A 27,653-nucleotide genomic window follows, 5' to 3' on the forward strand; every position below is an offset into this window, starting at 1 on the left:
AGGCGTGAGAACCTGAGTTCAGATCCTTAGAATCCGTGTAAAAGCTGACTCTTGTGGTACAGCTGTAATGTCAGTGCTGAGGGGGTAGAGACAGGCAGGGCTGTATACGTCACTGGCCAGCCAGTCTAGCCAACCCTCAACTTCACATTCAGTGGGACACATTGTCTCAAAAACAAATAATTAAAGTGAAAAGCAATAGAGAAAGGTACCTGACTTTGACGTCTGGCTTGCCTCCATATGACACACACACACCACACACACACACACACACACACACACACACACACACACAATCCCTAGTCATGGTCTCTGAAGGAGAGACTTTTTTTAATGAAACTTTACAAAAACAGGTGGGAGACGTCAAGTAATGTTGGCTACCACGTACACATAAAACAATGACATGACCTGGCACTATTTCAAGGTCACCAACCTACTCAAGAAAGCAGGGGAGTGTGGCAAGTGAGGGATTTTCTAGATTGTCTTCCCAGCATCCAAGGACACGCCCTAAGTGTGCCTGTTCACTTTGGTCCTAGAAAAGCCAGGGTAGCCCTCATGAATGTGCCCTCTACTCCCTTCCCAGGCCCAGCTCCCTACCCATCTTCAAGAAATTAAACGGAGAGGGGGAGACAAAGAGAGTAGCCTGTCTTGCCTTTCCAAAACAGGCAAGCTTCTGGAACTAGCCACGGGTGGTGCTGTTTGCCTTGTGGACTTAAGGGCAGAGGGGGGCAGAGAACTAAAGGAACAGCACAAAGAAAGGAAGGAGAATAGCTCAAAGCAGAACGTGATGCCTTCTCAACACCTGCTTTTAGACCTTTCCAGATGCCCTGCAGAATCCCACTCTTGGGCTCATTACAAAGCCCCACGCCATGATAAGGATTGCCACATTTTTTCAGCACTCTCTGACTAGTTCCTGTGACTTGTCAAGGTGTTCCAGGGTGCCAAAGAGCGGCGTACAGCAGGACTTAGCAGTAGTGAGCAATGGTCAGTCCACTGCCTCGGAAAAGATGAGCTAACCCTGGGTATTTTTTTTATCAATATCATAATTGAACAATAACAGTCATTGTGGTAAGTGTCAGTAGGAAGTTCCAAGAATCACATAAAGTCCTTTAGTATGATATCCTGGGGTTACAAACTCCTTAATGTCACTTAATGCTGCCACATGAAACTGTTCAGGAGCAAGCTGATTGTCCACTCTTAATAAAATGAGGTTGTTTTAACTACCTTTGATGTGTGGCTAATGGAGTTTGAAGGGTAATACATCACAAATAATTAAGAGATTTCCTTTGTGAGATATTAACTGGTTCGATGGATAGAAAATCTATTTCACTATCATCCTTCATATAGCATAAAATCAGTTAATTTATACATCTGTCTGCTAGAGGCAATCTTACACAATGTATTTTTTATTAACATACTTGCATATGCTCCTGTATTCATTTATTATCACACATGCTAATAAATTATATAGGCACACATACTTTGTGGACACCCTGGTTGGCATATACACATCTAAGTTCTTCATCTCTTGTTCTTCCTGACTTTATTACCTTAGGTAGCGTTCTTAACCTCTACCTTGCCTTTAGCAATCTCTTTCCTCTGTCTTTTTCAGCAGGAAAAAAAAATCACATCATATTGACAAAAGAATGCCATCAAATGGTCTCTAAGAATACATTGTGAGCTGTAAAGGACTATACAGACCTACCAAGATAGTCTTTCAAATTAAGAAGTATGTAACCTGAGGGATGAGTAAATGTGAAGCAGCTGTCCGCTCCCTTAACCCTTCTCCACGGCAGTTCAAATGGCCACATGAAGGGAACATGTTCAGCCTCCTGTCTGCAAACTGAAGGCAACTCCTCATCACAGGGATGTCTTTTCAAGTCTTTCCACCATCCATGTGCAGAACATCTGTGCTAAGACCATTCCACATACAATTCTTTGAAGCATCGGCTGCCTGGAAGAAATACTTTGATTTGTGCTTCATTAAAATGCCTGAACTTCTATTAGGGACACAAAAGATTTTCTAGTAAGAGCTCTCTTGGGAAGAAGACCAACCTCTAGCTAGTTAAAACATTCAGAAACCAAGTGGCTGGAATGTCTTTAGAGCACCAGGCAATGGAAATCTTGCTGAGAGCTTGCAGCATGCACAAACAGCTGGCTTGGGATGTGACTGACCTGGGGTGAAACCATTGTGGTAATTAGATTTAATTTTCTTAATCCAACAGTGCCTGGCTGCAACGTGTCTATGTCTTCTATGCAGAAAAGTCGTGATTCTCCTTTAACAATGCTTTGACGTAGTTAAGATTTCTGCAGCTTAGTCCCTTCACAGTAGAAGTCGTTTCTTGGCAAGTATAAGGATAGCCATCCAGACAGTTATGTGAACCAAGGAGTTTAACATAGACGTTATCTGACTTCAGTAACTTCCCAGAAAGATCTCAAAACATTAAACACGTCTTAAATACCAATATACACCTTAATCTGCAAGTGTAGTGTATCCTGGTATCAGCTCATTTAGGAAGATGGATCAACCATGGAGACATTGGTGAGCCTGAGAGGTTTGGATTTGAACCGCTTCTACACTCTCGGGGGGCATATGGCTTCATGCTACAGCACTCTATAGAGTTACCCACTCCAAAACAGAACCAGAGCTCCTGAAGCTAAAAATAAATAAATAAATAAATAAAAACCCGTGTTCTTGAAATGAAAGAAGCAAAGACATTCATGAATCTGTCTGCTCGCGTCTGTTTATGCTATAAAGAACAGCCGTCGGTATTGTTACCTCAGGAGACCGGGGTTATTTTATTCGCGTGCATGTTGTGCGTGCTGTCGCCCCCAAACTGGCCCACAGCGCCACGCGGTACCATGTCCCCGGGAATCTTAATTGCCTGGTCTATTAGAAAAGAACATCCGACCGTTGCCGGTAATTGAACGCGGTGCATTTTGATAGCATAAAAGAAAGATCAGATAGAGTCACACAAGTTCTCAGTATGTCTTAAGCCGTCCCCTAAAAAAAAATTATATATATATATATAAGAAAAAAAGAGGAAGGGGAAGCCTGGGGCTGCAGGAGTGTTCCAGAGAGCGAACTGCTCCGGACTTCAAACACTGGGAGTCATTCTGTCAAGGGGAGGGGGCGGGCGGGGGCAGGCACTGGGCCTCTGTAACAAAGTCCTCCTCTCTTTGCTCCCTCCCACTTCATTCACTTGCAAATCAGTGTGTGCCCACAAGAGCCAGCTCTCCCGAGCCATAACCTTCCCATCCCGAGAGCTGCAGTTCCAGCCACAGCAGCAAGAAGCACAAGAGCCGGCGACCGTGGCGGAGGCAGGAGCATCCTGGGCTAGTTGCAGCGTGTCCCCAGGATCCGGAAGGCGAACAGAGGTGGGTTCGGTCTCCGTTGGTAATGTGGGAGCTTGTGCGTACGCTTTCTGTCTGTCTTTCCTTCTCTTTCTTCTTTATATATACACGTCTTTAAATCAGTGGCGTTGATGGAAGCCAATCAGAGGAAGAGAGCGGTCCTCTGAGCCGGGTGTGTGCGGTGCGCGGAGTTGGGAGGGATGCTCAGCTGTGAGCCTGAGTGCGGGCGGGCGCGCGGGTCGGGCTGCTTGGTGGCGCTGCTGCCCCTGCCCAGGACCGGCGCCGCTTCCCGGGGAGCCTGGGCGCCTCTTCTCCGCCGCCTGGTAAGACCGAGCCGCCTAGGGGTTTGTGGGGGGTGGCAGGGAACAGTGCGGACTAGAGGAAGCTGCCGACGTCCTCTCGGTGGGGCTGGCAGAGGCGGCCAGCCGAGCTCCAGCTTTGCAAAGTTGGCTGGTCAATTACCAAGGGCGCTAGTGCGTGCAGGAGCGGTGGAGCCGTTTGGGGCTTGATTTATTTCCACCTACCCAACAATACAAGGGTCTGTGTGGTGAATGCTTGGGCCGAGTTACGCTTTTGGCTTCGAGAGTAACGCAGAAATTAATTCAGGTAGTCTGAAAACTCTGGAATGCTCCCAATAAGGAAAACTTACAGAGATGGTTTGGCTGAGGGAATGAGCTAAAGGAAACTGTTAGCTTGCATGTTGGGAGCAATGCCTGCAGGCTTCTATAGGACAAAAATGCTTAGGCTGCAAGGCAAGTCTGACACTGGACTTCGAAAATGGAGCACACTGTCCAGGGAAAAGTCATGTGGAAGACGCCGCTCTCCAGAGCTCTTCCACGGCTGTACGCGCGCGCACACGCACACACACACACACACACACACACACACACACACACACACACACACATCTGGGGGAGAATGCCTTCCTCTGACTGGAAAGCAGATCTGGTGCGCCTGATTTTAGGTATCAAAGGAAGGAGCGGAGTTCCCAATGCGTTCATGTGGAATTTAATGCACCGTCCTACACTGCAGCAGAGCTGGGGTCACTTCCTCCGTAGTTATTCGCCTGCCAAGAGTTACGGTCCATCTCGAGATGGGAGATGCTGGCGAGGTCAACGTGGTACTGAGGAATGTTGTCGCTGCTGCAATAAAATCCATATTTTATGGGAAGTTACACGCAGGTCTCGGTTTGCAAGGGGCTGGTCGTCTAACTTAAGTACTACTGAGAACATTCAAGAACCAGGAAGTTTAATCATGTGGAATGTTCACACATTTCTCTCTCCCACTCATTTTTTTTTCTATGAAGACACTTTCTTAGGATAGTCACTGCAAGCTGTATCAGCCTGTGTCTCTTCACTTTCACTTACTGAAGTCACACACTGTAGACCAGAAAAGATATTTCCCTTAACAGTGTGACCGGGGTGTACTTATGTGTCTGGGGTGGGAGATGAATGCTAATTGTGAGCTTTCTCAGTGGTTAATTATCCAGGGGGTGCAAACTCCTCCCTGTGATGCTAACGGAGCCAGAGATGTGGCTAGTTAATGGACAACTCCTCTCAGAGAATGAGTAACAGCCATGTGAATGATGGCCAAAGCTGGCTTGTTTTCCTTCTTTTCTTGCTGACGGTTTTACCTGAAACTGGAAAACCCTCAGGATTCTTCCTGCTTGGGGGAGTTCCAGGGGCGGATGGACAAACACCCTTCCCAATTTAGCTTGAGCACAGTCCTTTGTGTGTGAGCACTTGCGAGACTCTGGGTTTGGCATTTTGGAGAACCCAAAAGCCAGTTGTGACCAGACAGGGGATATGATAAAGCAGATGGCTTCATGATGTCATGAAGAGGGCAAAGTGCGTGCCAGGGGCCATATTTTCGTCGCAGCGCTAAGAAACTTAAACCCAACAGAGAACTGTGCCTCACTCCTCTTTTCCCTTCAGTGTGTTCTAATTAACAAAGTGTTGGGGTGAAATAAAAGGTAGCTCTCTTCCTACCTGGTCTCATGGGTTGTGCCATACTTTGGAAGCAGAGGAAGTAATCAATGTCTTCAGAAAATACAAGGTAACAGAACATTGCTGAAAGAAAAATGCAATGATAGAACTCCACTGTATTTGTCCACAATTATCTTTTGCTGCCATTAGGAGGAAGTGACAGGCTGGTGTCTCCAGGGGGATTTCCAGTCCCTCTCCTAGTTGGCTTTTGTGTCAATTTATTTCAATTACATTTCTCAGTGCTAACTCTGCAAGGATAATATATGGAACAAAAGCATTTCCTATCAATTTGTCTACTGCCAAAAAAACCTGTGCCTTGGCTCCTCCACTCACCACCTTCCACCAGCTTTGCAAGGAAAAACTTGCTGTGAAACATCCTCCTCTCTCAGGGACAAAACTGTCCTGCAGAGTGCTTGAGACACTTGCTAGCAGCTGGCATGTCTAGAAATCACATCGTGAGGGATCGCATGCCCCTTTACTGAAGCAACAAGTTAGAACAATGACTTTGGCATGTCTAATTAGTGGTAATGGGATGACTGCCCCATCAAGGATTAAAAACCGAGATAAACCGTGGAAAGAACCCACCTTCCTTGGGAATTTTTGTGTGGGCTCCCTTCCTGGATCTACCTGCTTTGTAGTTGTGGATGACAATGTATTATTAAGGCTTCATCTTTCCAGCTCCCGCAACCTTCTCGTTTAATTGGGAGGGACCTGTAGTGGACCACTCCAGGCCTCCGCCGTGGAGTTCAATTGCAACATAGATCTTGCTATGGTAATAAGAGCTTGTCTGCTTTTTCTTCATAGACAAGTTATTCTCCAAGCAGAACCTTTATACATGTCTCAGGTCAAAACCATTCTCTGCCATTTCTCTAGTTCTCTTCATTAAAGGGACTTCTGAGGTATTTTCATCATTTTCTAAGTATCTTTTGGTTATTCAAAAGTCTACCTATGGTTCCAAATCAAAGCAATAGCCAATTAACCATGAGCCTACCACTATTAAAATTATACAAGATTTTCCTTATATATTTTCCTAGAACCTTGCCAAGGCTCTGCTTCCTAAATACCATCTTATCAACTATTAAGAATGAGCTTATAGTTATGATTACAACCACTAAAGACTCTCATCACTAAAGAAACGTTTGGGAGGAGAAAAAACAGTAACTCATTTAGGGATCCATAAACATGCAGGGCTTGTGCTGAAAGAGAGGCATCTGAGGGTAAGAAGTCCCCATTCAAATAAACATAAGTTCCAAGGTGGTTAAGATACACATGATGCCCTTGTTCTGGTTGTTATGTATTATAATTGTTCTCTATGTTCTTTTAGGTAACTTCTTTTGAAAAAATATTTATTACATTTTTTCTTTTATTTGTGTGTGTGTGTGTGTGTGTGTTATACACACATGCCATGGCACCTGTGTAACTCAGACAGCTTGTAGGAGTAGGTTCTCTGCTTCCACCATGTGGATTCCCAGGATCAAAGGCAAGTCATTAGCCTTGGCTGCAAGTGCCTTTACCCACTGAGCCATCCTACCGGCCCTAGATAACGCCCCCTCTTTAAAGGCTTCTCCTGGAGCTTGGAGTTAGATAAGTTCCGGGGGGGGGGGGGGGGTGAGTCAGCTTTTTCGGCTGACAATCTTCAGCTTTCTACTTGCAATTGAAAAATCCGTTCAGAAGTTTGAAATGTGTTGCAAATGAGATAACACCCTGCAGAAGTCCATGGCCTTGGCCTTGCTTAGTCACTACAGCCATTCACCAGGGCCCATCAGAATTAGGGTCTCATTTATGACAATGACAAGCAATGACTCAGTCTGAATTGCATTTTTCATAGCGTCTGCGCCTAACCAGTGTCTACCGAGGAGCCTACCTCATTTGCTTCACACAAAGGTGAGAATGTAGATAATCAAACTTTCGGGGGCTCCACTTGTTTCTGAATAATGATTCTTTAATTCAAAGACTCAAGAACATTATGGAAATAGGTGATCTGCAGACAAAAAAGAAAGTTAAACAAGCATGCCCACAGGGGAGAGGAAGGAGAGAGAGAGAGAGAGAGAGAGAGAGAGAGAGAGAGAGAGCCCATTTGTGAAAATGTTCTACAAACTAGGGAAGAAATGCAGAAATGTAGGTTGATCTTGTTCTATTTTATCTTTATGTTTCCATAGGGAAGTCTATCTGCATCTTAAGATAAATGGGATATGTGGACACATTCTTGGATATAAACAGTAATGGTTTTGTTTGAACTTGCTCTTGTAAAAATTAATTTGCCTAGTTTTAAAAGTTCCTCTTTAGGGGAAAGGTTCCTATTTTCAAAGCAATCCTATGAGAAACTTCAGATTTCCCCTAACTATTGAACTAACTGAATATAGTCCTTGGAACACTATCAACCACAAAGTAGGAACATAAGGAACATGGGAGAAAGTGTAAGTAATCTTTCAGAAAGTTGGTTCATTTACTAGATGAAAAACAGTCAGATTGTTTAAGCCAAAACAGTTTGGCCCGAGGGAAGCAACTTCAGCCAGTAGTCTAGCTGCTCAAGACTAGACTATTCAGGGAACTTCCAAGACTTCCAGTAAAAACACCTGCTATATGAGGATTATCTCAAGAGCACCTTCATAAATGTTTCATCGATGTGTGTGCAGAGGGCCTTGTCTCCCATCCACACAGATTTCTAGAAATCATTCCACTTCGTTTCATTAATATCTTGACATGAACACTGTTGAGTACCCAATTTCTCTAGCAGTCACACCACCTTGCTGAGATTTATAAGAAGGGTTTAATTAAAATCACAATGTTACTATTAAAATTTGATTTGCAATATTTGGCAGCATAGGTCGAAAGCTTCTAGCAGCAGATAGGCAGTGGTCTCATGGAAGAGAACAGTTTTTGAAGATGAAGATCATAATGCTAGCATGCCATGGGGTCTAATCTATCTTCACAACTCATCATTTGAGAGCACACCGTGTCTTTCTATAATTTCCTAAATAAGTAGGTCTGACCAAAGATGTTCAAGAAACCTAATAAGTTACAGGAATGAAAAACAGAAATAAGAAAAGTTAAGCTGAGGACAGGGCCAAGACAGAAACAGATAGAGGTGAATTCCATGGATGTTGGAACACAAGAATCACAATAGAATGAAGTATGCCTGTTTCACACGGGAGCTACTTCTTCCTCATAAGCATAGTGCTTTAAGCACAATTGCACCCTTAGCATGCTAGTACACACTGCTGGTCTCTACTGTAGAATGCAAACCTGAAAATCAACCTTTAAAAAATTACCACCTAAAGAGATGATCATGGCATGGTTATAAATTAACCAGATGAGTATTTTTTTAATGTGGTCAGATATTCATCAGAATCAAGAAAGTGTTTGCTTAGTACTTTAAAGACTAGTAACTCTTCCCCTCCTCATCCCTTTATTATCCTACAAGCCAGACAGACAACAATGTACAGTCTTTGGAGGCCTGCAAGCCAATAATAAAACAGTAATTCAGACAAAAAATATTTGTTCCCCATTGTGTATGGTTTAGTGAACGAAAGACTGAGAAGGTCGTTCCCCCAATACCTCCACAATTGGTATGGAGGACTTTTAAATCTACAGTATCGTAATTTATATGTATGGGAAAGAGGATTTAAACACATATAGAAAGAGAGAGGTTCAGAATTTTTACTTATTTATTTTATGTATTGGAATATTTTGTCTGTGTGTGTGTGTGTGTGTGTGTGTGTGTGTGTGTGTGTGTGTGTGTGTGTGTGTAACACATGCATGCCAGGTGCCTGCAGAGGTCAAATAAAGACATTCGAACCCCTGGAACTGGAGTTACCGATGACTATGAGCTGCCATGTGGGTCTGAATTCAGGTTCCCCGCCGCAGCAACAGGTGCTCTTCAACGGTTGAACCACTCTCCAGTCGTTGAGTTCAGAATTTGTGTGTGTCCAAGTAATTATAATGATGAACTAAGCTTTACTGAACTTTTCCATAAAGTCATGCAATGTTTTGTTTGTTTGGTGGGTTTGACTTTTTGAGACAGAATATCACTTTGTCACCCACGTAGTACTGGAACTCACTATATAGCCCAGGATGGTCCATAGCAACCAGCTACACTCGGCCTATCTTGTACTAGGATTACAGGCAGGAGCCAGCGTGCCTGGCTAAAATATCAGTTTGGGGGCTTTTGTTCTGTGTGGTGGTGTGGAGTTTAAACCTAGGGCCTTCTATATGCCAGATAGGTCTACCACTGAGACATCTCCCCAGTTTTATGGTGCATTTTGCCTCATAACAATCAGACAGTAAATCAAAAGGAAAATCTAATGTGTGTTTCCTCTTTACTCAGCCCTTTCTTAGTTTGAATTTCCAGGGAATCTCCCTTTGAGCCAAGCACTTAATGAATGTGCTGTTAGCAAACACTTGTGATGTCTTAGAAGTGAAAGTGTGACTCTCTCTGAGAAATACTGAGCAGCAGAGGGCATGGGAATGATTTGATTATTTTGACCAGAGCCAGGCAAAGTTTAAGGCTAAGGAAAATCTTTCTAGGTTACTTGATTTTTTAAACTGCATCTGTAATCATACATTAGCATTTATAAACAGTAAAAAAATCATATTTGTGTGAACATAATTATCTTCTCTTGCCATGAGAGATAGTTTCATTGGTGGAGGAAGCACTTTGAGAAAGTAGATAAAACTGAAAACCATTCATTTCACTGATGGCAAGAAACGGCCCAGTTTCATAGTACCTCTAAGCACATCGTTCCCATGTCTTAACAATAACAACTCAGTATGCCCAAGGCAATTAGGATGCTGAGTAGAGCTGAGTAAGAATGGATTTATAGGGTTGAGATGGTCAATTGGTCAGGAAAGTGCTTGCTGTACACCCATGAGGACCCGCGTTCAATCTCCAGCATCAGCACCCATATAAAAAGCTGTGCATGATCTGGACTGTGATCCCAGCACTGGGAGGAGACAATCTGATCCCTAGATCTCACTAGTCAGCCAATAAAGCCTTATCAAAGAGGTCCAGATCCAAGATCCCAGTGAACAGATACAGTAATGACATCCAAGGTGGCCCTCTACCATCCCCAAGTTCACACACTGAAAGAATGTATTTTTATCCTCCCCCATGTGATAAGTAAGAGAAGTTATTTGCTTCTTCTATAAACACATTATCATTACTTTATTACTATCACTGTATAATATTTGCTCTGAATAGCTTAAGAAGTGGGGGGGGGGGGGGTTCTTACATAGCCCCGGATGGACTTAAAAGCCCCATGTATCTAAGGGCTGCCTTGAACTCCTTCTCTTCCTGCCCCTACCTCCCAAGCGATGGGAATTACAGAAGGCATGCATAAGGCCTGGCTCTGAATGGATTCTTCTCAAAGTAAAATTTCATATGCATACTCACATAAATCCAGAAAGAGCAAAGAAAGAGAAAAAGAATAGTGTGAGAGAGGGGGAAAGAAGCCATCTTAACAACATGGTTATTGTATGTACTGACCGAGATGGGCCACCATTATCCTTTATTCTCTCTACCGCCACTTTTAAAAAGTCATGTAGTTCATCCAGCCTCCAAAGGAAGTTTGATAATTAGACATATAATCAGATAACGTGAGGCATGAGAAGGCTCTTGGAGACTTCATCCCAGACTGGCCATTTCCATATGAGATAAGTGATAAGCAGGGAGATGCACTGTGACTTATCTGTGGATGTACTACATTCATTTTGTTCTTTAATCTCTCTCCCTCTTCTATATCTTGGGATCTAGTCGCTGGATTTCATTGCTCTTTGTCATTTCCACTTAATTCTGGCATTAAAAATTAAACAGGAAATACATCTATGGGATTGTTGTTTGTATTCCATGGAGGTGCTGGCGTGGAAACTTACTGATAAAAATGAAGATACAGGCTTCTTCTAGATTTTTGTGTTTCGACATCCTTTTCAAACTATTGAAAAGAAAATATTTAATACCTCCTTCAAAGTTTTATTCCTGTTTGGGTGCTGGTGATACGCTTTGAGATTTGGTTTATTTGTAACAACCTGATGGCAGTTTTTGAATGATCCTTATCCAAATAAATGACTCTTCCAGATATTCAAAGTCAAGTATCCATCTTTCAAAAGTAAATTTGCTGGTTAGTGATCAGATATGAAAATTAAATGGCAACCTTTTCATAAACCTCCATTCATTCTATTTTAAGAACTCCGACAATGACCTTCCTTTGGAGTTGGAATGTCAGTTCTTTCATGAGAGTGTATGTATGGATAAATTATGCCGGGTTTTACCTTGGCAAGATTAAAATCTGGCAAGCAATTCAATGTCAGCTCTTCCCCCTTTTAAAAAATAAAACTGTTAATGTTCCATGAAATCCAAAAGCCTTATGACCAATGGGTTGTATAATGAATGTCTTCATATTGAAAAATGAAGCCTCGCTTGCTTCCTTCTTATATGGATGAGCAAAAAAAATAAAGGCAACTTTTAATTATGGAAGAGGCAAAAAGACAAACTATACAAAACCATTGAACCAACAGGTATCCTTGGGTCCTGTAATTACAGGTATCCTTGGGTCCTGTAATTACATCATACATGGGGATAGAGCTCAGTGGTGCACGTGAGCAAAGCCCTAGGTTCATTCTCTAGTCCTGGAAAAAAATAAGCTTATAGATACTAATTCTAATATTTGGAACCAAAGTGATCTTTGACTACATTAACATGTCCTCTAAAAATGTGCTTTTCCAAGATGATGGCCAGAATGTGTCGCAAACAATTAATTTTCCCCATTTGATTGTATAATGGATTATTCAGCAGGCAATGACAAGTTTTAAATCTATGTCTAAACTAATACACAAGAGCAAACACATCTCATCTTAACAAAATAAATAATAAAAGAGATGTCTTTTTTCCATAAAGATAAACTTCATATACTTGTGGACAAACAAAAAAAATCTCTAAAGTGTTGATTTGTATTTTAATGTATGCATTTTTACTTTTAAAAGTGACAGTTCTCTAGGGTATAATATAGCTTTCATCCATGAAAGCAAGTGTATCATGCTTTTAACTGCAGGAATAAAAAAGAATTTTATTAATCTATCATCTACCTTATAAAATGTTTGAAACTGCTCAATTTCACATTCAAATGAAATATTCTGAGTTCTCCTTAGCAACATGTCCTAATTCAATACTGATCAGAGCAGTGTGTGGTCAGACTAAGAAATCACCAATGCAAAATGACCGAGCTCACCATGACTACTACATCGCTGATGAACCCTAATGTGGACCACATCAAGCTACTGTATCTCCTAGCAATTATCCTCAAATTAAGCTGCTTGCTTAAAAGTACCTAGTTGGGATTTTGCTAGTGTTTCATAAAGAATTAATTCTACAGGGGAGCCTTCTGATACATCAATGCCAATTTCATCCACTGACTTCACTCCTTTTATCAAAACAAGAGATGTTTGGAGCAGGTCCTGATTAAACTAGCCGAAGGAAGTAGGACCACTTACAGTTACTCTCCTCAAGAGAAGGAGGCTCTCCTCCATCACCCCCATATACCAAAGTACCAGCTGTGTTGCGCATCTTACCAGCTGAAGGAAATGTAAACATGCCAAACACAGCTCCTAAACCTGCATTTAAAAAAAAAATTATGCCATATATCTTAATCATGTCTCCCCTCCCCCAACTCCCCCTACCTCCTAACTCACCTAACTTCATCTTTATGTTCTTTCTCTTTCTCTTTAGAAAACAGACACATACAAACAAAAACAGGAAGCACACAAGCAAATAAACTCTTCAAAAACACAAAAAGGAAATTCAAAATAAACAAGCGAAAGACCTATAAGACAAAAGGCCCTAACAAAGCAAAATGAAACAAAAAAGTCTACAAAAATACCATTGAGTTTGTTTTGTGTTGACCGATTTCCCCTAGGGATGGGGGCTACCCCGAGGTGTGGTTAATATACCCAGTGACCATCCTTTGGAGAAAACTGATTTTTTTTCCTTTGCCAATGATATCAATTGTAGATGTTGTACTCCTAAATATCTTTAGAAGGAGCACAGTAGTTTATAAAACAAACCAACAAATGAAAACTTTGCCAGCTTTTGAATTGAAATTAAATGAACATATACTTGGTTTTGTTGTTGTTGCTGTTGTTGTTTTGTCCTGAAAAATAATGAAATCATTTCAGAGATGGCCACAAACGAGTATTGGGCAGTGTGCAGCATGAATGTTGATAATCAAAATGACCACTTTCTCCCCAAACAAGATACTAAATGGGGACAGTGGCTTTATTTAAACATGTAGATTAGAGATACATAGGAAAATAAAAGGTTCTCAAGCAACTCAATTTAATGCGATCTCATGAAAGAGTTTAATACGATGGACACAAAAAGGAGAAATTATTGCAAGGTTGGGCTAGATGAACTGGGCACCTTAGAGTCAAAGGTAGATTCTCACCCTGATCTTCTGAGTACTAATAGAGCATATGTTGGCTTCCCCATTTGTCACTACACTAAAATGAGACTTTTAAATGACTTACTTCCTCCTTCTTTCACAATATCATGGTCTTTTCATCATGGTTGATTAGAAATACCAGTCACCGAAGACAAGGGCCAAAGTTTCCCTGTTTAATAATTAAGGAACGTGTGCTAACATCCACGATGGTATGAAAAAGTACTTTAAAACCAGGAGTAAAATTTGGACTGTGCTAAACTCAACAATTCAGAGACGCAACCACAAGGCTCTGTATGCTAAGGAGATACTGTGCTTGTCACACACTTTCCAATTTAGGTTTTACCTGATTGACAAGTGTTCCTAAGGATGATATTCAGCTGAGAGTTTTGGGAAAATTCATTATTTGACTCTTTGCACAGCAAAAGCCCTTCTGATACAAATAGAAGATGCTCTATGGAATAGATAAATCTAGGTTGGGGGGGAAATGAGAAAATGGCTTTAAAATATCGCTTTCCAGTCACAAGGTCAGAATTTTAGGATGACGGCAGCAGTAGTGACCGAGCACAGAGTAAGGGCACACAGAGGAAGTGCTTGCTGGGTGAAAATCACTCGCGAGCTACAAAAAATTCTCTCGAAGAAATGTTTTTCGGATGTATTTTCTTTAAAACCCATTCATGCTCGTGAAAATATAATTTGTCTAGCCTGTGCTGATGACTTGATTCTTAATAACTGACTCATTTAAAGGGAGTCTATTTCAAAGCGAACTCTGGCAATGGTGTCCTGAGAGCCAGAGGGCCTGAGGTTAACAGACTGCCTAGCCTTCAAAACCAAGCCACCTGGCCTTCTCCTTCCTCCGGGCAGGCTTCATACCAAAGTTGGTCTTAAGCATTGTAGCCTGGAGCCTGATTAACAATTTATGCTTTCCTAAGCAGATTACAGAGTCTGTCATTTTGGTTTCTTTAATTCTTAATTTGTGTTTGGAGACAGAACATACTCCTGAGTTTATGCTTTTCGTATATTTTTATTTTGAGAAATCAAACATAATTTAAACGTTGTTCTCCTGAGAATTTTTACCTTTGCAGTTTTAGTGTCCGTGTGTAGACTCAGATTCCCCTCTGATAGACTACTTGGTGGGTACATGACGTTTTGCCTCTTGTTGAAACGACCCTATGTGTTCCCTGCTTCTTAGGAAGAAAGACGACTGGAGGGAACAAAGTAGCATCATAGCCACAAACTGTCACTCAGAGAGCATTCACGAAACTTTAGGCACATTCTAAAGATCATTTTAAAAATGTAAGTTCGGTCTTCTCAACAAGACCCTGAAGTAAATAACCATCAGGCTCCCCGGTTTACAAGATAAAAGTGGAGAACAAAGTGCATCTCTGCCTTGCTCCAAAGCCCCACTGCTAGTCCTTGGAAGGTAAAAAGCATTGCTGTGCTATTTGAACTGTGCATTATTGTACCCATTATGCTTAATATGTAAGAATATACATTCATGTGTGCATTATGTATTCAAACAATGAGTGGGTAGATAATAAATTAGATAGATGATAGGTGGTGATGATAAATGTAGGTAGATTGATTCACATGTGTGTATCTCAAATACAAAAGTACCAGGTATACAGATTATACACACACACACACACACACACACACACACACACACCACATTTATTCCTCATGACTCAGAAACATAGTAAGAAACTTCCTCCTTCCTTCTCATCCCTCAATCCCTCAGTTTGTACATAGGTCTGTTCTGTTCTAAGTTAGGTCAACTAATCATAACCCAAATCCACAGATTTCAGCCTCAAGAAATCCTTTTCACTTTAGTCCCAGCTCTTCAGTTTAATTCGAATCAATCTTTTAATCACTCATCGTTGTTCCCAAGGGAAAGCTGGCAAGAGTGTTTGGAAGGTTCAGATTCATCGTTCATTAGTTAATTTATTCCATAATATTTATTGAGAGCCCCTGTGCTTGGCTCTGGAGAGACAGGCAGAAGTAATTCAACATACATCAGCTATGTGGGGGAAATGGGTTTTATTTCTCACTCACTATCCAAGGTCAACAGTACCTGCTTTCCAATGAAAGTCTAGGATGTTATGAGTTATGTTGTTCATGCTCCCTACATTTACATCCTGGGAATACAGAATTAGCATTGAGTCTTGAGTGACGTTAACAGTGATTCTATTTGTTTTCAAGTTTGTCTTTTGACATCCTGCCCAGCTTCAAAATAACATTGCATCCATCTTCACCACCAAAACTCTAATATGTTTTAGATTTCTGACAGTATGTCTCAGAATATTTTCAGTCTTTCTGTCTCTACTCTCTTCAGTAACTATTTAATGAACATTTTTATGCAAACGGTGGTTGTAAGAATGATAAGCGACACTGGTTACCGGCGATGGTTACTGCATAGAAAGGTCACGGCCACAACAAAACCCAGTATCAGTAGCAGAGCTTTATTGGGGGGGGGGGCAGAAGAACCAGGCCTGGGGGAGACACACATGCAGAGAGCAGAGAAAGGGGAGGGGAAGAGAACAGAACAGAGAAAGAGGGTGGGAGTCTGCATCTGGCTCTTTAAGGCGCAGGTGGGCTTACAGAGCTACTCCACACATGCGCAGACTGTGTGACCACGTATGTAATCACCAGCGCACACTGATGATGCAAGATCCCTTGTCTAGCTCCTGAGCTGCGCATGTGCAGTTATGCAGCTAGTGCTCAGAGAATCCCAACAGTGGTAGCACCATGTGCTTTGACATTAGGTTGGTTTCAGCAGGTATTCAGAATTCAAGATGACTTCAAAGTCTTTTGGGACAATTGTGTAATATGTAGACTAAAATTGTGTAGGGAATGAATGGATCAGTTTGGCTTTCGGAATGGGATGGGGTGGAGATAAAATCTAACTATGTAACTCAGGCTGACCTGGTACTAAATATGCAGCCCAGGCTAGTCTTGAATTCACCATCATCTTCCTGCCTCAGCCTCCTGAGTGCTGGGATTGCAATGTGGGTCACCACACCTGGCTAGAACTGGGTCTTTTAGTCATGAAGGAGATTAGGATGACCATTGCCAAACGTGCAGTTGAATACATTGAACACAACTTGGTGCATGTTCAGCCAGAATAACTGGTACAGATGTCCTAATTGCTCACTCCCCAGGGTCCTCACTCATCCTCATTTGGTTAGATATTTCGCCAGAGAAAAGGTCATGAATCTGTTTCTTCTCAGAGCTTCCAAGCCTTCCCCCGCCCTCCACCACCCTCCTATTCATTTCTCGCTGGGAGATCATGTCATTGCCTAACCTTATTCTCAGTGCAGCTGTCACACGCCCTTCTCAGAAGTCTCTGCAGGCCCATCTCAGTCAGTCTCACCTACTGGACCTTGAGAAAGAGGCCACTGGGTCATATTTCTAGCTCTTAAGATCTAGCAGTGCTTTTGACAAACAGCAAGAACTCATTAAATGTTGTTTGAAAGAACAAATGGAAACAGCTCATTATGGAACTTCGGGCTACATTTATACACTTCTACATTATTCATGTTGGATGTTAGCTTCTTTTCTAGTAATCTGATTTCCTTCAGATGCACTGAGCGGCAGGTCCATGCCAGTCTCCTGAACTGTCCATAGAGTTACTCAACAGGATAGAAATCCCCCTCCTTTCCATCCCCACCTCTTTCCCTCCCCCTCTTCCCTCTCTCTTCTCTATCTTGGTGCCTTTGACCAAATATCTGAAAAACAGTTATAGATCCTAAGTGAAGCATCTGATAAAAGAATGATGGAATGTCTTCTCTGAAAGTTGGTATTTCATTGGTCACCCAACGCCAAGGTATAAAATTGTTACAGTTCTTCATTTCTTTGCTCATGTTGGAAACTGGCTATGTGGTTTTTCTTATAGGCACAGACTAGCATGATAAACCTTGGTTATCTTTTGGTTTATTATCCATCCATAGTAATACATCAAACCGAATCTTACAAAAGAATCTATAGGAGACTCTTATGTATGTGTCTTATGAACATGATCCTTTTTTTTCAAATTCCTACCTCAAAGATATTTCTTGAGGTTCTATAGGAGGTTAAATATTAGCTTCTATTTACTTTGTTGTAACCTTGATTGTAGCTGTACAAAAGAGACCGAATTAAACTTGTTTGATTATGTAGTCCTGTTTCATTCCTTAAGTGGCAGTCAATGCATGGAACAGGATCCTCATGAATATTGTTTGGCAGTGAATATACAGCTCAGCCCAACTCCATCTCAACATGTCAAATGTTTCATAAGGTTATGAGATGAAGTGAAGGAGATTTGGATGGTGTTCCTTTATACTTCTGCTAAATGTGCTGTCCATCAACCTGAAGGCAAAGGTACATAAACAATTTTAAACTTACTAAACATTGAAGCAGAAATTAGTTTATTTTATATTCACAGACTTCCGGGACGAAATTAGGTACTAGATTCCCTTCAAGCAAATACTTCAATTGCATCTGACAGCTATGGAAAATTTTAACTTTCAAGAAAAAGCCATAGAAACCTTGGTGCAGGGACACTGGGACAGCCATTCCTGGTGCTGGTTTTTGTCCTTTCGCCTTTCTATTGATTGACACTTTCAATTATTAGTACTTCTCATTAGCACATGTCATATAAACCCGTTTAGCGAACTCTTCTCCCACACCTCACCTCCCAACTTCAGAAAAATAAGGGAATTAAAGGATTCGGGGAAGTAACTGAATTAGTGAAAGTGAGGAGGAGGCCAGTGAGTACCACTATGAGCAGGGAAGACTTCAGAAAAGAGAGCTAACTCAGGCTCAGCATCTGAAGAGCTGATTATTCCCCGGTCCTTCACGCTCTGTGTTGTCAGCCTGCATATTGGGATGATGTGAGCCCTGGGTAAGAGAAAATCTTGTCTCAGACTTAAGAATAAGTCAAATCATGATTTTGATTTCGCACAAGGGAGAGTCCTAGTGGCATAGGCTCCGAGATGAGCGACAGAAGCAACAGCCCAGGGTCATTCTGCCTCCGTCCTGCTCAACGCGGCATCCAAGTCATTCACCCAGTGATCTCCCTCAGAGTTGAAGATGTTTGCCACCGGCAACTGAAGCCATAAGCTTCCTTAGTCCTGGTCTAGCTGAGGGAGTTGGGGACAGGGAGATGTCTCACAACGAAAGGTTACAGGTAGTGCCCCTTGGTCCCATGTGACCTGAAGGTCACATGCCAACCACTCCCCAATACAGTATTAATTTCTGAGATTGTTCTAGGTGCTATTTGACTTGCGGACTAAAGATTCCGCATTTGTAATCAAGTCCTCCATGAGGTGTGTATGTGTGTATCTGTGTGGAAAGAGCGCTCTTGAGTAAAACTAGAATTCTATGACGAAAGCAGAAAAGGTGAGAAAGGGCCGCTGGGGTAGCCAACAGCTCCATCTGCCACAATTTAGCCAGAACCTGCGTTTCTGTATGTACAAATACCAGCATTATGTAAGTGGGGGATTCAGTGGCAGTAGGTTTGACAAACCAGCCCACCTCCCCTTTCCCGCTGAGTGGAGGTTACCTGCAAAATGGCAATTTATAGCAACACTTCGCCATGTGAGTGATCTCTGCTCCTATCTTTTATTTTAGTCAGTGCCTGAAATGGGTTTTTGCTGTGTTTGTTTTGGGAATAGACTGACTAGAAATACATCACTGTCCAAAAGGAAAACATTTTTTTTTCCATCTAGGGATTTGAGGCTTAACTAGCTGGAAGGGAAATATAATTTCAGTTTGTTCTCATCGTCTCATCTAGAAAAACAGCCTAAAGAGATTCAAAGGACACCCTGCCACGTAAGCACTTCCTTCTCTTGGGGGCTTCAGCTTGGGCTTTAGCTTTTTCCAGCATGTTCTATAGGGTTTTCTTAAGCAATGTTTTTGCCTTGAGCTCTGTACTAACCACTGAAGCTTTGAGAAACTTTCAAAAGGTGCCCTTTAAAAATAGTACCCGTGCCAGGAGTGTCTTTAAACCCAGGACTCAGGAGGCAGAGGCAGACCAATCTCTTAGTTCAAGGCCAGCCTAGCCTACAGAGTGAGTTCCAGAACAGTCAGGGCTACACAGAGAAAAAACCCTGTCTTGGGAAGGAAAAAAAAAAATCACCAGCAAACAGTCTTCTTTTTTTTCTCTCTCTTACTATAAATATCCCAAATCCATCTTAAGAAGGTTTTTTTTTTTTTGCCCTTCCACCCTTTGGGCTTTTATTTGAAAGACAAATAAACTGAAATGTAGATGTTTATCTGAATCCAAATCAAAACACTATGAGAAATAATTATAAAATATACAATGAAAGGGCACTGAGTTCTGTCCCTGTTGTACTGAGTAATTCTGGGCAGAAGTGGGGTTCTCAGGTTACTTTTTGCTAATGTGTTTATAGGGAGGTAATGTATGCCACACAAAAGGGTGCTCCTGAAAGGGGTGAAATCGCAAGAGAAATTCTTGATCTCATTTGAATTCCTGAGAGTCATCTCTCTGCAATAATGTGAGTTTACTTCTGTGCAAATGTAGCTAAAACAAAATGTTCGGGTTTCGGTTTTTCAGCGAATTTTACAGCAGAGTTAAGAAACTATGCCCATCAACGGTTCTTAGTAAGTCAAAAGATGAGCTGTTTGTGAGATCTGGGGATGGGAGAGGCATTTTTATCATAGTGCTCTAAAGTCCTTTTTGTGTGACAAAGCAAGTCCTAGGTAGACTGTGTAGGTACAGGGACTACCCTGCAGATAGGAGCCCTGGATTGTGAGGAATAACTGAGACAATGTGGGAAAGAATTTTAGCTTGGTCGGCTAGGAAGGTGGCACCGTCATTAAGGTGCATGTCATTTAAGCAGGGAGATGTGAGCTCGGATCACCCAGAAAACCCTGCAATCACCGTACTGGGGGAGAAGGGACAGGGAGATAGCAAGGGCTCACTTGCAAGCCAGTCTAGCCGGATTGGCTAGCTCCAGGCTTGATGAGAGACCTTCCCCATCTCAAGAATAAGGTGGTGGATGAGTGAGGAAAATACCCAGTGAACTCTAGACTCCACATGCACACATACAGACACACACAGAGAGAGAGAGAGAGAGAGAGAGAGAGAGAGAGAGAGAGAGAGAGAGAGAGAGAGAGACTTCAGCATTGTAACTAGCATCGAAGAAACCCCTGTACCCCACAGTTAGCTGTTTATTTTGCTGCCACTGTTACCATTGTTTTTTTTCAAAATTTTCCAATCAATGTGGGATATTTTTAAAACCATTTTTCAGGCTTTTAAAAATATACCACTCCCTGGAGTGTACCATCACATTTTTTTTTATGTTACAAGTGAAATGTGCCACTGGGGGCAAGATGCCCACAATTCTACTCCCTGAAATGTGTTTTGGCTGACACAGTCAAGTGCCAAATGTGGCTTAAATGCAGAATTTCCTCAGAGCATCTTCTGTACTGTTCCCTGGAAATCTACAACCCAAGCTGAGCTTCTCATCTGGGCTTGCGGAGGTGTGAACCAACCACAGCCAACGAGAAGCAAGAACGAGAGATACAGATTCTGTTCTGGAGTTTGTTACCTGTAAGAGTACTCTGGCCTGTATCTCTTGATCACAACGGTGGCATAAAAAGTACATGACGTTCACCATGAGCTGAACATACACACACACCACCACCACCACCACCACCACCACCATCACCACCACACCGGCTTTGTTACAGAGATATCACCAACAAAGTGAAAAAAGTGCTATCATTCTAGAAATGAATACTATGGCAGTCTGGGGCTGTCTTTCTAACCTAATTCTATGGCCCTGGATAGCCTTCACTCTCTATAATGCTTATTTTTCAATATTTTTTCATTCGTTCCTTTATGATTCATTCATTCACTCCAGTCTTATTTTCAGATACTTGTTGCTTGCTCCCTATGTGGGGGGAAAAAAAGGATGGTTTTTAGCAATGAACCTAATTTCTTTTCCCTCCCCAAGAGCTTTATGTCTCCAGGAGAAATTCTCAAAAGGAATAAACATTCTGAATGCATCATCCTTAAATCAGAAAACGCAGGGGATAATGGCTGATGGGAAAGGACGTTAGAACACAAACAGTGAAACTATAAAACGAAGGTTGCGATGCACCTATCGGAAAATCTCGCAAGAAACCCAAGTTGCAAACTTTCAAACGTGAGGCAGGAGCGCATTTGCTGCAAAGATGAAGGACCTAAAATTAAAACTATATCCCCAGTCCACACTCAAGGGAATAAGCTGTTAGAAAACATACCCTTGTTCAGCTCTGCAGGTGAGGAGCGCTGGAGTGGGCGGGGCTGGTACCTTGGTGGGTAAAGAAACCAGTAGACCGTTAAAGAAGCAGTTCAGTCTGTGCAATAAACGCTCCTTAAACAGGTTTTGCGCAGGATGTGAGTGTAAGTCTTTTTAACAGCCTCTAAAAGTCTCTGCTGAAAGCTGTTGAGGAAGTACTTTCCTTTCTTCCTCTTGGACTGTCAGTTGGCAGATGTCTCCAGGACAGGGGCCTACTTTTTAAAGCACTCCTAAATAACGTGGGTTAAAAATCACCTTTAAAACTATCTGCCAAATGGCACCTCGCCCTCTGCATCTCGCCCTCCCCAGCCCTATCTCATTTGCCAATTACTTCCTGCAGGAATCTCCCGAATTCTCTGACTCCCGTGCTGACATAACATCCCTTCCTGGCAGGGAACTGCCAATTCTCATTGAAAAATGATCGCTAAACATTTCAGCACCAGCTCCAAGGAAGAGCTCCCTTCTCTGCCCATAGCACAACAGAAACCACCCGTGTTTCTCAGCGCCAGGGGTCCAAGCCCTCTGCAGCGTACCCTCCACCCCTGTGGCCGTGGTGGGTTCTGGAATATAGCACAAGGAGGAGTGGGCACTGTTGAAAGTCCGTGGCCCTGGGGATTAGAAAGATGCATAGGAAAGAATCTTTGCCAAAGGGGAGATGGGGGAGGGGAACCTGGCCCGCAGGCTGGGAAAAAGCCAAACACACAGTGCAGCCAATTCAGAAAGAGGTCATGGGAGCATGTCAAACAACGCAGCCATTCTTGTTTTAAACATTTTTCAGGATTAAATTCTGCAGGCCATTTTCATACATCCTAAGGAGAACAAAATATCATCTACATACTTTTTAAAGGCATTAATTAAGTTTAGCCCTGACACTAAAGAGTAATGGTCTCTGACCTAAGCCCCAACCTCCAACTAGGGAATTTGGATGAGGCTAATGGCTGTCGTACAATCAGATCTGTGTCACATATTGAATATAGGTCAAAGGACGACTGCTCCGTGCAGAAAACAAAAATAACCTTTCGAAGACACCATTTTATATTAGCATAAGCCCATATGCTTGGGCTCAGACAGGCATTCTGTTGTATCTAAGAGGAAATCATATTAGGAGAAAAGCACATTTGAAGCCAAGGTATTTGGTGATACAACTGCACTCCCTTAAGCCTTTATTTACTGTTTGGGAATAAATCTTGACCTGAAATTAATGAAAAACTGTGAGCATGTCCTGATAAAGTTTTAGAAACTCACATGAATTTGAATCATTCTTTTGGCTTACTATCTAATGTTTAGCTTCAAAATGTTTAAAATACTAAAAAAAAGTGGGGGGTGGGCAGGGGACATAGCAATTCTTGTTAGACCCTCCAGGAAATCCAGTTGGACTGGATCAAGTCACAGATATGAATGGCTAGATTTAATTTCTTTTATCCATTTGATACTGTAGTGCTGCCGTTCAGGAGGTCTCTTAGCCCATTTGAGACAAACCAGTAAATCTTTCCCACTGTAGTTCTCATTGAGTAGTCTCTCAGAGGATGAGAATCAACTTTAATATATTTTCAACTATAATTGTAAGTAAAGTCCTTTCATAAACACCTGTCGGCTACTTAATGATGCTGCATATATCGCTTCCTTCTTTTTGGAACTACTTGATGAATTTTTAAAGCCTTTAAATGCATAGAATTATATCCTGAGTGAACCATAATAAATTTGCACTGCCATAAATTCTGTTCAACCAGTGCTCCAGTCTAGTTGAAAGTCGAAGCCTTGAAATAACTCATAGCATTTGATTCCTTGTTTTGACTAACCATGAGTTTAAAGATGCAGGGCAGAGAGTAGGTTATGGGCTGCCATATCTAGAAGAGAAAATGTAAAACTAAACAGCTTGGGTACAATTCAGTTCTTAAGTGAGATAAATGGATTTAGGTCATATTAATGCTTTGACAGAGATGCCTAATATATTGAAACTCTGATAAAGTTAGGTAAATTGAGAATCTAGGTATGGTGTGCAGAAGACTCTCACTTGTCCCACAATGGTGGTTTCAGTGTTTGCATGTGTAAAGACAAGGTGTGCGTGTGTGTGTGTGTGTGTGTGTGTGTGTGTGTGTGTGTGTGTGTGTGTGTGTGTGCTGGCTCAGTAGCAACTAAGTTTAGGAATCAGTGGCCTCATCTGCACACTCACTAGTGGGTTAGCTTAATGACGTCATCCAAATCCTTCTTCAGAGTCCTCCCTCCTTAAATTATTGTGAAGGTTATGAGGTTTGAGGTAAAGCCTTCATATTCTTTATAGCTTATGGTTGAGTCTCAGTATAGCTTAGCTGTTTTGATTGTAATTTCCAACCTAAGCATATGTATGAGGAAAAAATGTGATTCTCTCAGAGTACCCCATACTTTTCATGAAGACAGAAAGAGAGGGGGGCAGGGGAGGAAGAGGGGGATAGAAAGAGGAGGAGGAGGAGACAGAGCCACTTACAGGAAAATTAGCCAGCTTTTTCACAGGATCAAACCGGTTCCCCTGGTTCACACTGAGCAGAGATGTTCTACACAAGTCCTACAAACTATTTTCTGACAGTGGTGGTATTCAGAAAGACACAGTTGCCACTGTAAAGGAGGAGGGGGCTCTGACTTCTACACCATAAGCAGACAGGGTCTAACCATGTCTTCAAGTTCCACCAGATAGTCTCTTACGCTGTTTAAAGTATTCGGTCATGCTCACATTCAATATGCTTTTAGAACTTCTCATATACCTAAATTTAAAAAGGGCTTGAGCTTAAGAAAGTTGCAATATTATGCTAGTTTTGTCAATTAAGACATATAAAAATATCACATTATACTTCTTTGAGGGAAATTCTAACACAGAAGTCCAAAATCTCTGTCTGTCGGGTCACATCTGGCCACTGCTAATTTTTGTATGACCCACAAGTTCAGAATGTGTTTTACATCTGTGTTACGTATGTGATTCTGTGCACATGTGTGCACGTATGTGTGCAGGGTGAGAGGACAACTTCGGGTGTTGATCTTTGAGAGCCGTTCACCTTTATTTTGAGGCATGGTCTCTCACAAGCCTGGAATTCATCACATAGAATGGGCTGGCTGACTAGCAAGTCCCAGGAACTCCCCAGCACCTTGCTCTGCTTTAAAAAAACTGGCTATTAGAGACTTCAATTCCTCTCTTTATGTTTGCATGGCAAGCACTTTACCAACTGAGCCATCGCTCCAGTCCCTGCTTTTTAATGGCTGAGAAAAATAAGAATATTACTTAATGATATTACTTAATGAATATTACTTAATGAAGATATCATACATTATAATCTTAAATGTTACATAAAATACAAACTTTAGCACCCATGAATAAAGATTTATTGAAACAAAACATGTATATATTACAAGATAGAGCCCATACCCAATACTGCTTGAGTAACCAAGAGTCAGACACTATATAGTCCAGGAACCTAGGATAAAAGCAATTACTACCAGTCCCCAAAAAATGTTATAAAATGATTCCCAATGATATTCTGCTATACTCATAGACTAGTGCCTTCTTTAGCCACCATCAGGGAAGCTTTCTCCTGAGGCAGATGGGAGTAAAAACAGAGACCCACAGCCGGACATTATACACAGAGAAATAGACACTGGAACACTCTGCCCTAAGTGAGATGTCTTCAGGAAACCCTGTAGAAGAGAAGGCAGAAAGACTGTAAGAGTCTTTCTTACTGGCTAACAGTTTAGTGATTCCATGGGATTCCTGAGTGTGTGGATGAGTGGGTCTCTGATTCTTATGCCTTCTCTTGGGCTCTTTTCCTCCTGTTTGTCTTGTCCAACTTCAAAGTGGTAGGGTTTTTTTGTTTGTTTGTTTGTTTCATATCATTATATTTTGTTTTGTTATATTTTATTATTATCTCTTAGAAGCCTGTTCTTTTCTAATAAGAGACAGAAAGGGAGTGGATCCAGATGAGAGGGGAGGTGGGAGGAACTGAGAGAAGGAGAAGGAGGAGAACCATAACCAGGATATATTATGTGAGAAAAGAATCTATTTTCAATGAAAGGGAAAAAAATCAATTAAGTGGTTGCATCCCAAACTGTACATGAGTCATGAAGCCCAGATCTTTTCTGTCTGACTCCTGAACTAATATAGCAAACCACAAACACACAGAGGGGTTGGAGGGGGACATGAGCAACATCCAAATTAGAATCAAGTTTTATCCAAAAATTCATTTGGAAGTCAGATATTCACAGAGACAAGATTAACAGCTTGATTCCTGGGCTAGTTCATGATTCCTTGGCTAGCCTGTATAATTTGTTGTGACTGTAGTAATGAGAGTCTGAGATACAAAGTGCTGGGGTTTGGAGTGTCCCCCACAGCCTGCTATTGTGAGGTAGTGGGAATTCTAGGAAGCAGGGCCTAATGGAAGGACATTCAAACACTGGAGACAGGCTCTTGAAGGGAGTTTGGGACGCTGGTCTCTTCTTCTTTCTTTTGCCTCCCAGATTCCCTGAGGTGAACAACTTGGCTCTACCATGTGTTCCATCCCCCACAGGCCAACCAGCACATGTAGAAACCTCCGAGACTCTGAGCCAAGACGAACCTGTCATCTTGTTAAGTTGATTTAACTCAGGTATTTGTCACAGTGATAGAGAGGTGGCTAGTACATGAGGCCTGGCAGTCGGTGGCTGTTAAGTCACAGAAGCGAGGGGAAGATATTTCCATAACCCTGTCCCAGTGGAAAGACTGTAGACCTGTGTGGGGCCTTTGGTCCCTTTACCATGAATATTCTCACATTCTTTGAGCACAAAAAAAAAGCATTTTTATTTCCTCTCAACACTTAGCCAAGGCCATTTGTAAGCATACAATTTAAACCCACGAAGAAAAGCAACATCTTCTTGTTAAATATTCTCAGTGATTAGTGTGCCCTCGGTTTTCCCATTTAGTCTTACTGTCTCATTATAGGAACATTTTTTTCCAGATATTTAGGTTCTCTTTTTAATTGAAGAAAGAAAATAAGATCACTTCAGACAGGGGCCCCCACCCCCACCCCCAGTCACAGAGAAGGAATGTAAGAGTCCAAGGAGAGCCAATGATCGGATTAGCACTGCTCTCAGCCTTGGTCAGACAAGCTTCTGTTTGCAGTGGGTGACAGTCAATGGACTGACGCGCACCTGGTCAGAGTGCTGAGTGATGATCCCCAATGGAGGCAGCTGTATCTGCCCCCCCACCCCCCACTGCAATGTCCGGCTCCTCTGCAATGTCCCAAAAGCTCAGGGGGCACTGCAGAGGAGCCAGAAGAGAATGGGGGGGGGAGGCTGTAAAACACTGTCTTTTGGACATAGCATAGCTGCTGCACCCATGAACTCACAGCATTAAGACTGGGCCCATCCACATTCTATGCTCCATCCCTCCCTGAGGAGCCATAAACAGCTAATGGTTGTAGAGGTAGAAAGAGTCAAATTCTTCAGTGGTGTAACCGCTGGTGAATTACCCTTCCTCAAGTAAAATAACCCATCACCCATGTCCATGCAAGCAACCCTAGTTAAACACAATGGGCCACACGGAAACACCCAGCATGGAAGGAAAAGAGGGGGGTGGTACAGAAGAAGGGACTTGGTGGGCG

The 27,653-nt window shown here is 42.1% G+C and overlaps 1 protein-coding gene across 3 annotated transcripts in view; it reads left to right on the top strand.

The window, feature by feature from the left end:
- The first annotated feature begins 364 nt into the window (after nt 1-364).
- Cdh6 (cadherin 6) overlaps nt 365-27,653 on the top strand; it is a 140,592-nt gene continuing 113,303 nt past the window's right edge. Inside the window, exon 1 of one of the 3 annotated variants that reach the window (XM_052743086.1) lies at nt 365-3,375. The gene's annotated coding sequence lies outside the window, so the exon portion shown is untranslated. The other 2 variants (XM_052743083.1, XM_052743084.1) reach the window with 2 other exon arrangements.

The sequence above is a fragment of the Peromyscus californicus genome, unplaced genomic scaffold, assembly GCF_007827085.1.
Source record: "Peromyscus californicus insignis strain IS unplaced genomic scaffold, ASM782708v3 Scaffold_18__1_contigs__length_77618521, whole genome shotgun sequence".
NCBI lineage: Eukaryota > Metazoa > Chordata > Mammalia > Rodentia > Cricetidae > Peromyscus > Peromyscus californicus.